Genomic DNA, 13012 nt, shown 5'->3' on the forward strand with positions numbered 1-13012 from the left:
TAAAATATTTAGAATATTGCCTGGCCCATAGTGAAAACACACTTACATGGACGAGTGTTATCACTATTGCTCAAACATCCATATGTTTCTATAGTTTTGACAATAGGAATCAGCTGAATTTCACAGCTTCATTAAACTCTTCAATCCAACCAGTTAAACAAGTGAGTTCCTGCTGTATTTTATCATAACTTTATCCAGGTTTTGTAATCAGATGATCATGATTGTAAACTTTTATGACACAATGGAACATGAACAGAAAAAGAAAAAAACAAAACCTAAGCATAATTAGAAAGTAGAGATCGTCTTATATGATAAAAATTGAGAAAATTAATACTTTGTCAATGATATTCAGAGAGATAAAGATAAAGTTAATCTCTATTCAATGAATTTATGTGTCTAATAAAACCACATCATACAAATGCAGTAATCTATAATCTATACACACATTATTGTTTGAACTGATATATTTAAATCTAATTCAGACCTACTAACGAAAGAGTGCAGACAAAACTGCCACCCGATTTTCAAATCATGCCACAGCTACACTCCTAATCTAAGTACATCATCCAGTCACACGTTGAATTTTCCACATGTCAAAGGTTTATATCTTAAATTTTATAGTACAAACAGGAAATAAACTGCTTATGACCAAACTGTTCATCTGCTTGGCTGAAAGTGAAAACCTCTGATTTCCCAGTTAATCACTGAATGCCTCAGCCCTTCGTCTGAAAAGTGCACACAGACTAAAGTTGGTTAGATGGACTCAGCATAGCATATTTAACTAGAAGGCTCTCAAGGTTTAAATAGGGCTACACATATCTTACAAGTCAAACAATTCCTATAAGTCACGGTGTGTGTGTGTGTTTGTGTGTGTGTGTGTGTGTGTGTGTGTGTGTGTTTGTGTGTGTGTGTGTGTATGTGTGTGTGTGTATTGTGGGTATGTGTGTGTGTGTGTGTGTGTGTGTGTGTGTGTGTGTGTGGTGTGTGCTTGAGAACTGGCAAGCTTATTCTTTAGTTTAAATGGAAGAACAAAGAAACAAAAAATAGCTAAAGGCAAAGTTGAACAGTAACTTGGAGACAGACCATGAGATACCAGGAATTCTTTTAACATGGCATTGGTGTACATATAGAAAGACACATCAATCAGACAGAGTAGGAAGTCCAAATGCAGACCCTTCCACATATAGCTTCATTTACTGGGGGGTGGGGGGGAAACTACAGCAATTTAATGGGAAATGGAAGGTCTTTTCAACCAGTGGGGTCTGGTGTTAGGCATTGATACAGGAAATCACTGAATCTTGATCTTCACACCACATGCAGAAACTGGAATACATTATTATAAGTGTGAGAAGTAAAACCTAAAGAGGTTCAGTAATGCATAAAGCTTTGTGAAACCAGACAAGCAAAGGATATTTTGAAAGAGACAAAGCATTACTGTCAAAAGAAAATACTGGTAAACAGGTCTCCATTAAAATTAAAAGACGTGTTACTCAAAAGATCAGATGTGTGAGAAGACAAGCCATCAAATAGGAGAAGGTGTTTATAACACATATACCTTAAAGAGAGGGGCAAACCACACTAGCTGAGAAACTATGCAGCGAAGTACTGTACCCAGAACAAACCCTGGGCTCCCACAAATGAGCAAATCATAAAAAGGTTTGTTTCAAAACACTTTTCACACTTCACAAGACAGAATATCCAAATTACCAGCCCACATAATCAGAAGTGTTCCACTTCATTAGTAATCAAGAAGTGGAAAGGAAGCACTACTAAGATTCTGTTAAATTACTCAAATTAAAGAACTGTCACTGGTAGTGTTGATGAGAGTGTGGCAAAGGGTGACATTTCCCAAGCTTCTACGTGGCATGTGGTGGTGGAAAGTGGCAGGACCACGTGAAAAAACTGTTTGACAGGATTTATGGAAGTTAACGATGTATGACTCTAAGTAAGAAAACTCAATGACCCAAAGAGACATAAAAGCCAAACCGGACTGCAAATGATCTTTTTAGATAAGGCTGCCCATGCTATTGTTACTTAGAGAGTCACAACCTAAAAATTTATCAACAAGAGGTCATACTATGGAATAAACAATGAAAAACCTGGATAGCTGGGGGGTGGGGGGAGGAAGGGAGGAAGGAAGGAAGGAAGGAAGGAAGGAAGGAAGGAAGGAAGGAAGGAAGGAAGGAAGGGAGGGAGGGAGGGAGGGAGGGAGGGAGGGAGGGAGGGAGGGAGGGAGGAAGGAAGGAAGGAAGGAAGGGAGGGGGGAGGATTATTTGACTTGATACATGAAACTGTTTGACCTTAGAGGTAAATTATCTAGGGAAGTATCATCTCCCCTAAATAAATGCTACCTATTCCATTAATGTGATAATTATATAACCAATTTGCTTCAGAGGAGTGATTACCATAGAGAGGTGTTGCCTCAGGACAGGTACACAGAAATCTTCTAGAATCCAGGATATATTTTATGATTTTACTGGGGTAATAATTATACAAGTGTACACAGACACATGTAAAAAAAATCCCACATGTTGTGCCTTTAACGTCTACTGACATCAGCCATATATATATATATATATATATATATATATATATATATATATATGCAAAATCTCAACACAGTGGGAAACCCAATAGCCCTCTTGAGTAAATATTTTGACCTAAAAACAATTCTGTAATTTAAATTTACAAAACAATTCCAATAAAAATGTATATTGGCTGCGGATATCTATAAGCCAATAACTGGTAAGAAGAACCTAACATTCTTCGTCCTGTGTGCACATACAGGAAAGGTTCAGTATGTGATTGAGGGGATAAATCTCTGGGCAGCAGAAGGGCTTCCCTGCTGTGAGGCTTTGGTAGGGAGGGGGAGGTGTGTGGCCTGTCTCCAGTAGGAAACTGTAAATCTCATTTAAACTCTTCCTAGCAAATGGATGTTGATGTCAACGGAATAAACACCCTGCTCTGAAAATAAATGAGATTCAACATTTCCAGCAATAGTTATATATTTCTCCACTAAAAGTATTCAGTTTATAAAACATAAATGCCATTTCCTACCTTAGACCACATGCTTTGTTGCGAACAGATGAGCAAAGCAAATTAAAACCAAGTGTTTTAAGATTTAAGGCACAATAAGATAAATTCATGAAGATTCATGAATTTGCTGCACAAAACTGACAATGCCAATCCATAAGCTAGATATGCTAATTAATTTAAATATTGATATATGCATTTTAATATAAAACATTTTATATTAAAAACATTTTAATATAAAACAATTTAATAAAAATTTTAACTATTACAGGTTGAATATGTTAATTTATTAAAATATTAACATACAAACATACATCTGCATTTTAATACTAATGTGACTTTAGACTTATGCATTAGACTCAAATGTCACAATATTTGTCGAAACAGGACCATGCACAGTAACTCTGTCCCTCAGAGGCTCTCTGGAGTATTTCTAAGAGTAATGAATGCCATCCTTTTCAGAAAGATGCAGTGCTTGCAGAACTCAACAGTTTCTCACAAGCAAATTCAAGTCACTTCAGCAGATGCGTGCTGAAGTGTTAATGCTGATCATTGTCAGACATAATTTCCTCTTTACATGGCTTGAAAGACCTGGGCTGTCTATGAGGCTGCTGGGATCCTGAAAAGAGCTGCAGGAAACAGAAAGGAAATCAGCAGCTCAACTTTGCATACATCATGACTTTATCTCACTTGCCTTTAAAGATGAAGCATCTCTTAACCCTCTATTCCCTGGTCTTCTGAAAAAGAGTCACCCTAGAGAAACACAGTCACTGAGCTACTCAATGGCAGAGTTCAGAATAAAACACATTTCTTTATATATATATATATATGTTTTTTTAATTGGGTATTTATTTCATTTACATTTCCAATGCTATCCCAAAAGTCCCCTGCCCGCTCCCCCACCCACTCCCACTTCTTGGCCCTGGCGTTCCCCTGTACTGGGGCATATAAAGTTTGCACAACCAATGGGCCTCTCTTTCCACTGATGGCCGACTAGGCCATCTGCTGATACATATGCAGCTAGAGACACGAGCTCCAGGGGGGTACTGGTTAGTTCATATTGTAGTTCCACCTATAGGGTTGCAGATCCCTTAAGCTCCTTGGGTACTTTCTCTAGCTCCTCCATTGGGGGCCTGTGTTCCATACAATAGCTGACTGTGAGCATCCACTTCTGTGTTTGCCAGCCACTGGCATAGTCTCACAAGAGACAGCTCTATCTGGGTCCTGTCAGCAAAATCTTGCTAGTGTATGCAATGGTGTTAGCGTTTGGAGGCTGATTATGGGATGGGTCCCCGGATATGGCAGTCTCTAGATGGTCCATCCTTTTGTCTCAGCTCCAAACTTTGTCTCTGTAACTCCTTCCATGGGTGTTTTGTTCCTAATTCTAAGAAGGGGCAAAGTGTCCACACTTTGTCTTCGTTCTTCTTGAGTTTCATGCGTAAAACACATTTCTTGCAAACCAACTTTTCCTTCTTCCTTATTAAACATCTCTCAAGAACATATTCTAAACAAAGTAATAACATACCTACGAAACCCCCTTCTTTAATAAAATACATTTGTGCCCATTGGTTTTAAATGGGCTTAAAAAATGAATCCCACTTTTACACACACACACACACACACACTCTCTCTCTCTCTCTCTCTCTAACATGCCAGCTCCTTTCTGCTTTTACCAGCAGCCTTGGCCTACTAGAATCTTGAGAGTAGTTTTCTTCTTTTCATAAGACATTTTTAAAAATTTTCATGTATGGGTGTTTTGCCTGTTCGTATGCATGAATCACATACATGCAATGCTCCTAGAGGCCACATGAGGGCACTGGATGCCCTGGCCCTGCAGTTTCATGCTGTTGTGAGCCTGTCATGTAGGTGCTGGGAACTGAACCCAGGTCCTCTGCAAGATCAACAAGTGCCAAGTGTCAATAAACACTGAGCCATATCTCTAGCTCCATAAGAAATATTTTTAATAATGCAGAGAAACATTAAACATATGTATAAGAATAGGGTTATAGGCAAGGAATTTTCAACAAGATCCCTGAAACACACAAAATAAAAACAAATATAGACAAACAGCAGTTTTGTTTGTCAAAAAGACAAAGAAAAAAGCCTGCTCATCTTTAAATACATGCTCCTTTTTCTTCTATTTTGAGTTACATAAGTCATCATTTTTATATAGTATTTATTCACTAGAATAATTGACAGCATGTTGGGATTTCTTCAGCTTTTTTGTTAGGTTTTTTTTTTTTTTTGAATTGGTTGGTTGGTTGATTGATTGATTGGTTGGTTCCCCTTTTTTCCCATATCTAAGACCAGCTAAAATCTATTGTTTCAGTTTTGTTGTGTTTGTTTACTGATGGTCATATCGAATATGAGTTATTTGGCTCTGCAACTCTAGTTTAGGAAAAAGCATGAGGTAAATGCATTCATGTGTATACAAAAGCTACGGAGGAAACTGAGTTTTCAGCGTCATGAAGAATAAAGGCAAGCACGTTCTATTAGACTCTTTATAGTTTACTGAAGGTCTTAGTATTTACAAAACACTTCACGGATTGCAGGAAAAGAAAATGAGTCATTTGCAGGGAGAGGATATAATTAGTATTTTAACTTTGCTAAAATGTATACAGGGATGGTTCATCAGTTAAGATCACTTGTTGTTCTTGCAGAGAAACAGAACTGGGTTCCTAGGATCGACACAGTAGCTTACCACCACCAATACTTCAGTCCCAGAAGATCCAGCATTCTCTTCTGAAATCTACAGGCACCAGACACCCACATGATACACATGTACACATGCAGACAAGACATTCAAACACATAAAACAAAATGAATATATCTAAATATGATTTAAATACAAAGATAAAAACAAAGTGTGTACATCGCTACATGTCAGCCTTTTAGCAGTAGGGCATTGTGCATTATACACCACAGCAGCACTCCTGTTCTGAGTTTTGCATCATGAGCTGTGACCTAAGTGCAACTGAAATATGCAAATATTAATTGAAAACATTCCAGAAATAATTTTTAATTTAAATGTATATTACAGAATGTCCATATTTTTCTATTTTTGGTACCTGCTTTACTGTCAATCTCTTACTGAGTCCAATTTATAGGCTGCTCTTCATTACAGGTAAGCAATGTATGTATAGGGAAGACAGTGTATGTAAGGCTGAGTGCTAACCATAACTTGTAACAGCCAGTGGGATATACAACATAGTTCTTGTGGATAAAAATGGGTGACTCTATTACAGCTCTCAAATAAGTGTGAGTTAAGTCTGAGAGAAAGACTTAGAATACTAATGCAGAAGAGAACAATTTATGTTTTCTGGGAACAGACAAGCGAAACACTGTTTCATAGGAGACAGTGGTATTGCTCTGGTCAGTGTGCCAGAGCCTATGGTCTATCTTTTGACTTTGCAGACTTAGAAGTCAGAGTTTTTACAATCACAGTAGCCTGAGGTTCATTGCCCCTCTTGCCCTCGACTGCAGGATCCTGGCCTCTGTACCATTTCTTCCTTAGACTGAGCTGTCCTCTGTCTCAGAATCTTTGTGCCGGATGTTTTGTAGATGTCCATGTGTCTTATCCTCATTGCTGTTGTACCTCCACTCAACTGTGCCTACATGAGCTCAGCCTTCCCTGCTCACCCAAGTCTTCCCATTATAACCATATAGGATTGCCCAACATAGGAAATGAATAAAAGTTTCATAATCAAATATCAGATACATAATGAAAATATTTTAGCATAAGTAAGACTGATAAAAATATCTGGAATACCCAGGCATAGATGAAAACATCATTCATTATTTATCTAAACTTCAGATTTAGCTTGGTCCTTGAGATTTTTATCTGGCTACTTTATTTGCTTTCCCACACTCTGTGAGCCCAGAGATGATGTTAGCCTGGACTACAGACAAAGCAGCAGGGATGGGAAAAAGCAGAGGAAATGAGAAGCAAGAATCAGCAAGACGTGGCAGGTGGATGACTAGAAGCAGGAAGGACAATTACTCTGCTTAACTAGATAAAAGTCTGACTCACTGGAATCCCCTATTTGACAGCTTGTGTATTACTCCGTGGAAGGGTCTGGAAGTGTTAAGATTGAGGAGATGTTAATTGAAATGGCTGCATAGAAGTTTATGAATTGTGGAATTGTATAAAACTGGGAAGCTATGTATAACAGAAGAAGCAGTCAATAAAGAGACAATAGGCAGATGGGAAAAAAATCTGCAAACTATTCAGCTGACTAGAGATTAATGGTTAATAACCAGACATGAAAGGAACTCTAAAACCTCAAGAGCAACACAGACACTGATTTAAAAACAGGCAAATTATCTGAATTTCTCCGAGGACAATGTACAAAAGGGGGGAAAAAACATGGAAATGCCAGCATCACCCAGAATCAGGGAAATGCAAATCCAAACTCAGTGAGAACATCTCGCTCTAATTCAAATGATCAAAAAGACAAAAAGGAGATGGAGATGGTGGCGATGGAGAGGAGCTCTCTTGTTCACTGATGATACCAACATGTTACAGTTCCTGTGGAAAATAGTAGAGAATTTCTCAGAGAACCCAGAATGAAACTATCACATGATCCGACTACCCCGCTACTAGATTAGATATATCCCCAAGTGGACTATAATTCTTACATCAAAAATGTTCATTTAGGTATTTATTAAAATAATATCCATAACAGCCAAGCTATGGAGTCAACCAAAATGTCTATTAGCAAGTAAGTGCACAAAGAGAATGTAGTAAATCCACACATGGTGGGCTTCCACCCTAAAGATGAATGGGGTCTGCTCATTGGTGGACGCCTGAGGATAACTGGAGGACCTTATGTTAAGTAGAACAAGTCTGCTATGGGAAGAAAAATACTGTCTGTTCTTGTTCAGATGTTGATGCCCAAAAAGAAAAGCCCACCTCGTCAAAAGTAGAGGGTGGAATAGCAATAGCACGAATCCTTGAAGGTGTGATGCTTAATGTCAACTTAAAGGATCCAGGATTACTAGACAACAGTCTTTGTGGCCTATCTAGGGGGAGACTTCTGTTAGGTTGATTGAGTTAAGAAACCCAACATAAGCCTGGGCAGCATCATTCCGTAGGCTGGGGGCCTGGGCTGATTAATAGAGAGCAAGCTAAACACCCACATTCATCTCTCAGCTTCCCAACTGTGCTGCAATTTGACCAGAAATTTCTTATAAGTTATTTTATTTATTTACATTTCAAATGTTGTCCCCCTCTCCTCTGCAAATCTCCATCCCATCCCCCATCTTTGCCTCTATGAGGGTGTACCTTTCACCACTCACCCACTCTTGTCTCCTCACCCCTCCAGCACCCCCTTACAAAGGGAAATCAAGCCTCCACAGGACCAAAGGCTTCCCCTCCCATTGATGTCAGATAGGGCCATCCTCTGCACCAACCAAAGAGAGCAGTCATCTTAATCTTTTGGTACAGTGACTTTCTTGCCATGCTGGAAACTAAACTGAACTCTAAAGTGTGGGCCAAATATGTTCCTTATGTTAGGTGTTTGTTCCAAAAACTAGAAACTTGAGAAGGGGGGGAAGGAAGAGAGAGAGAGTTAGGGTATGGAAGGAGAAGGAGAGGAAGGGAGGGAGAGAAAGAGGGAAAGGGGAAAGTTGAAAAATGGGTTTCAATGTTCCATCTTACAGAAGAAACAACTGCAAGTTAACAATACATAATTATAAATTATGAAAATTATTATACTATTATAATATAAATTATTAGAAACAATGAGAAAATAGGAATTTAACACTTTCCCACACAGAGAAATGTTTAAGAACATATAAATCCTTGTCTTAGTCAGGGTTTCTATTCCTGCACAAACATCATGTCCAAGAAGCAAGTTGGGAAAGAAAGGGTTTATTCAGCTTACACTTCCATACTGCTGTTCATCACCAAGGAAGTCAGGACTGGAACTCAGGCAGGTCAGGAAGCAGGAGCTGATGCAGAGGCCACGAAAGGATGTTCCTTACTGGCTTGCTTCCCCTGTCTTGCTCAGGCTGCTCGCTTATAGAACCCAAGACTACCAGCCCAGAGATGGCACCACCCACAAGGGGACCTCCCACCTTGATCACTAATTGAGAAAATACCTTACATCTGGATCTCGTGGAGGCATTTCCTCAACTGAAACTCCTTTCTCTGTGATAACTCCAGCCTATGTTAAGTTGACACAAAACTAGCCAGTACAATTCTCTTACCATATTTGATCACCACACCTGTATAAGCATATCAAATCACCACATTGCATCACAGAAATATATACAAATATTACACACCAACTAAAATCTTTAACAACAGAGAGAAAGAGGAAGGAGGACAGACAGACAGAGAAGGGAGGGAGGAGGAAGAGGGAAGGAAGGGAAGGAAGGAAGGAAGGAAGGAAGGAAGGAAGGAAGGAAGGAAGGAAGGAAGGAAGGGAACTACAAAACTGAAACAGATCAAAGCTGCAGTACACACAAAAAGTGAAGGACATAACTCATTCTGAAGCATGGGGACAGACGATCAATCACACAGAAAGTCTGACAAGAAGAGATGAGAATGAGAGCGCCTTAGCAACTGGGGCACTTTGCTTATTGATTGATTATTGTGCCTTGATTATTCTGAGTTGATTCTTCCTTTTCTTCAGATCCACAGACACATACATAATGTATGCGATGAATTTCACTTCTTAAACTATAATTTGAAATCTAGCTCATTTGGTAGTCCTCTTATCAATCTCAAGCCTTCATTAAGGAAAATTACTTTCCTAACTTATGATCCCACTTCTCCTCAAGATAAGCACTGGAGAAGGTAAAGACAGAGGCTATTTGCAGATGTGGAACTGCTTAGTTTGCATAAACAGATGGAAAACATCTCTTGGGTGTTCTGTATTGTATGTGTGTGTGCGTGTGAAGGTATACATGTGTATATGGGTTTGTGTACAGATGTGTGCACATGTATACGGAGACCAGAGGACCATACCGATGTCATTTTTCAAGAGCCATGCACATTGTTTTTTGAGACTTCTCTCACTGGCCTACAACTCATATTGTAATCTAGGCTCACTGACCTGCAAGCCTCTGCTTCCCTATGGCTGAAATCAAAAGAGTGTGCCACCATGCTTGGAACTTTTTTTTTTTAAGTAAGTCCTGGGGATCGAACTCAGGTTCTTCTGCTTGAAAGGCAAGCCTTTTACTGACTAAGCCATCTCATATATATATAAAGGTTAAAACAGAATCCTGTATTTTAAATGTATTTATTCACTTTACTTCCTGATCAAATCATCTGCAGTACACAAAGCAAACTCACCCTCTACCATGTCTCCCTTCCCCTTCATCTCTGAGAAGAGGGCAATCACCTCTGGGTACCAACCCACCCAGGCAACCACAGTCCCTGCAGGACCAGGTACATCCTCTTCCACTGAGGCCAGACAAGACTGACCAGTTAGAGGAATGGGATTCACAGGCAGGCAACAGTCAGGGTAAGCCTCCACTCCAGTTGTTAAAGGACTCCCATAAAGATCAAGCTGCACATTTGCTACATATGTGCAGGGAAGTCTGGGTCCAGCCCTTGTATGCTCTTTGGTTGGAGGTTCAGTCTCTGGAAACTCCAAGGATCCAGGTTAGTTGACTTTGTTGGTCTTCCTGTGGAGTCCCCATCCCCTCTGCATTCCTTAGCCCTTCCCCTAACTCTTCCACACGACTTTCTGATAGAATGGAGGTAGTCGGGGGGTTTCTCTACTCATCCTTCCTGGCTCTGCTTCCAGCCCCTGGTCACACACTATATATGCTGGCAAAGCATTTGAGGACTATGTGCTGCTCAATGCTGGGAGCTAATCAGTGGCTAACAGGAGTAGACAAAGCATACTGGACTATAGTGTAGCAGAAATACTATGAAGGGGGTGGCAGATGAGAAAAAGTACCAGGACAGAACTATTTTAAGGGAGAGCCCACAGGCAGTCATACAAGTACCTTCACTAGTAAGCTCGGGTCCAAATCATCTGAAGGAGTTACTTGGCTAAGAGGCATGTCCTCCGGACACAAACTCTTCTGCTACTCTCCAAATTTAGGAGTTATGTACAATGTGTGTGTCGCTTTGAAGATTTTCAGAGGTACCATACTGAGCACTAAGATTTATTTAAAGTTTCTACATGAGGTTAATAAGAGATTTTTATCAACAAATATAAGCTATATTTCAGAATAGCAAATTTCCCTTTCACTTAGCAGAGAATTGACTTAACAGGGCTTCTGTGTTACCTTGAGCCCGTGAGAGTCTTCAGAATAAACTAGACACCTTATGTGCTGTTTGGAAATTGTTTTTAAAAGTTCTCTTAGATGGCGCCCTGCCTTCGATTCCACCTGTGCTCTTCACTCTGGTTTCCTTTGTAAGATTTCTTATAATAATTTATTATGTATGCTTAAGGATACACTAAGAGAAACTAACCATGTGATGTGGACAGTTCTATTATAGAGGATCCAGTTCTAAGCAACTGATTAAAGCACGTTTGGAGATTGCCCAGCATTGTACATATGTCAATATGCTTTTCTTCTCTACCCTGACAATGCAGGTGAAGCTATCAAACAGTCAAGTGGATATTATTGTCAGTATGAAAATACACAAATGTATCTTATCCCATAATGTGAATATAATGTAAGCTTGATCAAAGAATTGGAAATGCCTGCATTCAAGATTTTTCAATTTATATGCTTAATCTCTTCCAAATTATTCTTAAATTCTGCCCCACCTGCAACAATATTCCAAGGAAACACTGATGCTGTCAGAGAGTGGAGGACAGCCACGGAGACTTGAGTTATCCTTTCTTACATTTGGTTTTAACTGTAAACTGTTGACAACCTCACCAAGTCCAGACCTGAAACCCTAGCCTCTCCCTCAGATTTGCTCGACTTTATTTTTAGACGTAATCACTTCCCTCCGGTAAACGGTTAGTGACCACACACACAGGTCTGCACATGAGGAGACTAAAACGGGAACCTTGCACTGTGAATCAGACACACAAGGCACGACACAAGAAGAGTCTCCTGGCAGACCTGGTGGCAGTGGGTCATGTTCTCCAACCGACCCGGCGTCAATGCTGTGCTGATTTTCAATTCATGCAAATGACACTTGAAGTGAAGCAATACACATGGCTTCTTGCTTTGCAGGCACCCCTCTAGCAAATCGCTTGACACAACTCAGTTTTGCCTCTAATAATCTCCTTAGTGCAATGTTTTGTAAATATTACGACTTGGGTTCTTAAGGAAAGATGTTTCAAAGAAACTAATTCAGTAAGGTATTTGGAGCTAGAATGCATTTGAATACATATATGTATGTGTGTGTGTGTGTGTAACATGACAAGCCTTCTTCTTACAGTAAACAAATTACTAAAGCTAGACATTAAAACAAAATAACGGAAGATTACCAGCTTAGGAGTGAATCAGAAGGAAAATAAAATGGCATTAATTATCCCCAGAGTGAGTATTTTCCCACATGCTGCATTCATCCTGCATTAGACTCAAATGGTTGGCTTGTCAAAGGTGTAAAATCCTGAGTTTACCATGGCATCAACAGCAGTCAGGTATCAGTACATGCCATGACTCTTTCTCTTGCTAAAACCAGAGAACCGTCTGAGTAGATCCTTCTAACCATGGTTCCATTCAAAGCCGTTTTCTACATATTAGCATGGCCAAAATATTGGGCCACTCAAACAAAGCTTTATCTTCCATTCTAAATAAGGAAGCCCAGCCATCAGTGTTAAATTGCAACACATCCCCTGCTCTTCCTAAAGCAAAATAAACTTACAAGGGCAGATTTTCAGAATACAGTCACTCTTCCTATGCTCTTTTTACTTTAACATGGCTGGAGTTGTTAGCTGCTGCTGCTGTTCACTTATTTCTCGCCGAAGAAAAGATGCTTTTTGCCAAGACTGTGACAGCCATAGTATTAATATATTAATACAGCATTTAAACATTCCTGTGGATTGTTTTAGAA

The 13012-nt window shown here is 39.5% G+C and overlaps 1 protein-coding gene across 2 annotated transcripts in view; it reads right to left on the reverse strand.

Annotated features, from left to right (window-relative positions):
- The window catches only part of Col19a1 (collagen type XIX alpha 1 chain), a 314640-nt gene that overhangs the window by 287739 nt on the left and 13889 nt on the right, over positions 1-13012 (reverse strand). The gene's annotated exons all lie outside the window — the stretch shown is intronic.

Source organism: Mus caroli, unplaced genomic scaffold, assembly GCF_978045245.1.
Source record: "Mus caroli unplaced genomic scaffold, Mus_caroli_1 scaffold_1, whole genome shotgun sequence".
In the NCBI taxonomy this organism is placed as follows: Eukaryota; Metazoa; Chordata; class Mammalia; order Rodentia; family Muridae; genus Mus; species Mus caroli.